The following is a 4028-nucleotide window of genomic DNA, read 5'->3' as shown; positions in this document are numbered from 1 at the left end:
ACTTAAAAAAATTATGGCAACAAGTGGCACGTAATATAATTGAATAGATTTTACTTGCCCAAACTTTGATTAAAATGCATTAAATACGAACTAAATTTAAGCAAAAAAAAATTAAGTAAATGTTAATAAAAGCAACAGTTAAAATGTGTTGTATTTAGTAATAGTATGCCACATTGAGTTAATGTAGCCCACAAATATTGAGTAAATACAAATTAATTTAACAATGAAAATTTAGTAATATCTACCAAGCATCTGAGCAAAATTGCTTTATATTTACTCAATATCTCGGGAAAATGTATTTACATTTACAAAATTTCTGGGGAAAACTGGTTTATATTTACTACTCTTTACTACAGCTGTGGTTGCCAGATCTTCCCAGTAAAAATATATAGTGGAAAAGTATAAGACATTACAGTATGCTTTTTTGCCAACCGTAAATTTCACTGTTGAGAACTGTTGTTTGTTTACAGTTAATTACTGTGAAAAAAAGCATATATTGTAAATTTGTATACAGTAAATTATTTTGAAAACAACAGATATACTATTAACATAATTACAGTCTATCAGTGATAAACACAGTACAACCGTATGACACATTACAGTATTTTATTGCAAAGTTCAGCTTTACAGTAAATTACCAGCAGCTGTGGTTGCCATACTTTCATTGCAAAAAATACAATACAGCACATAAGGAATTACAATTAGTCGGCATAGATTTAACAGTCAACGACTGCTTGTGGTAAATTACAAAGGAAACAAAAAATAATACCCATTACAATCCAAGGTACAAACTATACTGATGAACTTCAAGAAGGTTTTCTTGCATGCATCAATAAAATGTCCAGGATACTCACAAAGCTATGTTGAGATGATTTAAAAACAGCACGTGTCCATATATAGGAGGATAATCCACGCTGGAATGGTTAAAAACTCCAGCAGCACTGCTGTGTCTGATCCACTCGTACCAGCACAACACGCACTAACACACCAACACCACATCAGTGTCGCTGCATTGCTGAGAATGTTTCATGAATAATACCTGCTCTGTGGTGGCCCTGTAAAAAGGGAAAGGGGGGGCACTGTATACAAAGAAACAGATGGACTCCAGTCTGTAAGTCAGGAGTACTGTAAAAATAGCCAGTGAGCATATATGTAGAGTATGTTTGGGAGAGAGAATAAACATCTGAATCCTACCTGTTAAAAATACTCAGCTCTTAACAGATGTGGAGGTCTCTGGTCAACTTCTCTGTCACTTGCAGTTTGTGAAGATGGATTCCTCATGACTGCATTTAAAATGAAGAAATAAGTGAGCAAAATTATTAATAACTACTCACCATACAAAACATAAGGTTAAAGAATCCTGAACAAACAGTAAACCGTATCAAAAATAAATCTACAAAGCAACAAGAAAAACAAAGATATATGCAAAGCAATACAAGAAAGAGCAGGTTACTGTGGATGACATTGTACTATGTCTTTTACAATAGCACACAAACTAAGTCCTATTGTTTTTATACAACGGTTTTGCAAAGTAAAGAAAAAAACAAAGCAGGTGAGTCAAATACATGTTAAAATACATAGTACTGACAATGTCTTGTGCTAAAAGAGGTAATAAAATATTTAGCGTAATATGTACTAATACTAAGATCAATACCATAAAGATACTATAAATTAAAGTACCTGGGACAATTCCTGATCAGTTGAGAACCAGAAGCAGCAGTGGATGACTGTAAAAGATAAAACATTTGGTAAAGGTTTAAAAGACTAGCTTCAACAACTGAAACAGATACAGGCACATTTATGTTGGCTAACTGCATTTTTTGGCTTATTCTGGAGTTGGTAATCAGCGAGAAGCAGGGTGGAGAAAAGACACAGCTTAGTTGTTGTGTAAGACAGGTGTTGGTAATTTGAGTAAAAGCAGAAATACTCTTGGTTAAATATTACTTGTGAAAAGGTATTCAGTCAACATCTGTACTTGAGTCAACATGCACCCTCCATGAGAAACCATTTAAAAACATCACTGTTCTTTCCCAAAGGTTATTACAGTCAGTCAACAGTCAGTCATGAGAAACACAGACATACTAATAACTATTAAGTTTAAAACACTGACTTCAATTAAAGACAGACACATTCATCTTAGACGATTACAAATGTAGAAAAATGAGAGTAAACAAACCAGCAACATGCCAGAGAAAGAGAGGTAAATAAAATACCTGAGAAATGCTGGTGATAGATGTAGGAAATGTGTAGGTAACTGCAAGAAGAAAAGATATGGTTAAACCTGAAAATAGTGACGACGAGTGAGGAGAAGAAAAACAGATTTCACAAACTTAAGTGTGATTTAGGATTGTTAGCATGTAAAATCACTTGGCAGCTAGTTGCCAAATAGAAGCTCAGTTGACCTTGTTAAACTAATGCTGTACCAGTCTGTAACTGTACCAGTCACTCCACATCTCCCCCTCAGATTTCTGTTTTTATCCTCTAAACTCCTGTGAGAAAAGCATCGAACATGCTCTGTGGGGTGAGAGATCGTTAGCCTGCTGGCCACCAAGCTAACAGCCCCACACATCACAGACCGCAGTTAGCTAACCTAGCTAGGTGAGCTAGTCAGTCTCTCGACTGCTCCCGTTCAGATGTGAGCCCATCATGGTCAGCACAGGTCAGCTGAAAAACCGGTCGTCCAACAGAGCTAGGTTAGCTAAGCTAGCTGGGTTATTTAGCTAGCTAGCAACTTTAACAGGTGTACTCACTGGTTTATTATACCATGAATTCGACACCGTCTCACTTTAAAATTGTAATTTAGCTAAAAAGGTGCCTTTCATATGTTGTGAGAGCAAACAGTTAGCTACTAAAAGAGGTGACTCGCTAGTTAGCTAGCTAGCTAACTTAACTGTTAGCAAGTGATGCTTATTTTCGTTTTGACATATAAAGAGTTCAGCATTCACAAATTACAGAATTAGGTTTGAATAAATATCCAATTGAAAAGCTGCTGCTACGTCAAATAAACCAATAATTTATTCACCAAACGCATTTTGAATCCTTTCGAAGTTTCCAGAAGCGGCTCTAGGCGCGCAGGTATCGCCTCCGCGGTGAAACGTTGGTGACGGCTTGGACCTCAATACGGGTGTAATCTACTCTCCTCAATACGGGTGGAATCTTCCCGTATATCTTTTGCCGACACATCAGAGACCCTCGCCCCTATCCGTACCGTAACAGTAAAATCTGTAATTTAAGTCCAGGCCATGCTTCTATGCTAATCAAAACTAAAATGCTGCTATCTTAAATTTGACTTACAGCACAGGAAATTTGACATGTTTGGTAGCTGCAGTAACTTAAAAGAATGGGCAACTGCTACAGCAACATACTTGTTTCCTAGCAATAATTAAAAAGGTCTTACCTTTGGGAAGTTGGAGGACTGACCCCCTGAAACGTGTAGTCACTGGTATCCATGAGGCACAAAATGCGTTGGGTGAAAGTGTGAGGTGATTAAAACCAAATACCTCCTAATGAGTAAAATCTAATCAATTTTCTGCATCGTTGTTGTTCCTGATAAAACATAAGTAAATTCTACTCAATGTATCACAGCACATTTTATTCAACCAAAACAGCATAAAATGCAATTAATAAATCATTCAGATTTATTGGATTCAGCTCAGTTTGATTTCTAACTGAACATAGTCTTTTTATTATGTAGAGGTTACTATTAGTTATTTAGTAAATTAACCCCAGTCCTACTTTATACAGCGTTGAACCATTTGCATGCTTAAATGGTTCTTTGCATGATGAAAATGTTCTTCAGATTGATGCAGAATGTGTTGTATAAGGTTGTGTACAGAACCTTTTGAAAATTATTCTATAGCACCAAAAAGTGTTCTGCTATTGTTGTGATCTCTTGTCACAATAGAAGAACCATTCTTGGTGCTATATAGAATCATACACAACACATTCTGCATCAGTCTGAAGAACATTTTCACCATGCAAAGAACTATTTGACTATGCAAATAGTGCTTTGAGTGTTGATGGTTCTA

The 4028-nt window shown here is 36.0% G+C and overlaps 1 long non-coding RNA gene across 1 annotated transcript; it reads right to left on the bottom strand.

Moving 5' to 3' along the window:
• Window positions 1–1231: 1231 nt before the first annotated feature.
• LOC118812880 lies at window positions 1232–2317 on the bottom strand. The gene is made up of 3 exons (XR_005007587.1): window positions 2214–2317; window positions 1681–1727; window positions 1232–1283 (listed from the first exon to the last, which is right to left on the bottom strand). It is a non-coding gene; the product is annotated as an uncharacterized LOC118812880 (long non-coding RNA).
• Between the last annotated feature and the right edge of the window lie 1711 nt (window positions 2318–4028).

This window comes from Colossoma macropomum, unplaced genomic scaffold, assembly GCF_904425465.1.
Source record: "Colossoma macropomum unplaced genomic scaffold, Colossoma_macropomum, whole genome shotgun sequence".
Classification (NCBI taxonomy): Eukaryota; Metazoa; Chordata; class Actinopteri; order Characiformes; family Serrasalmidae; genus Colossoma; species Colossoma macropomum.
Note: the sequence above shows the minus strand (reverse complement) of the source record. Positions and strands in the feature narration are given on the sequence as shown.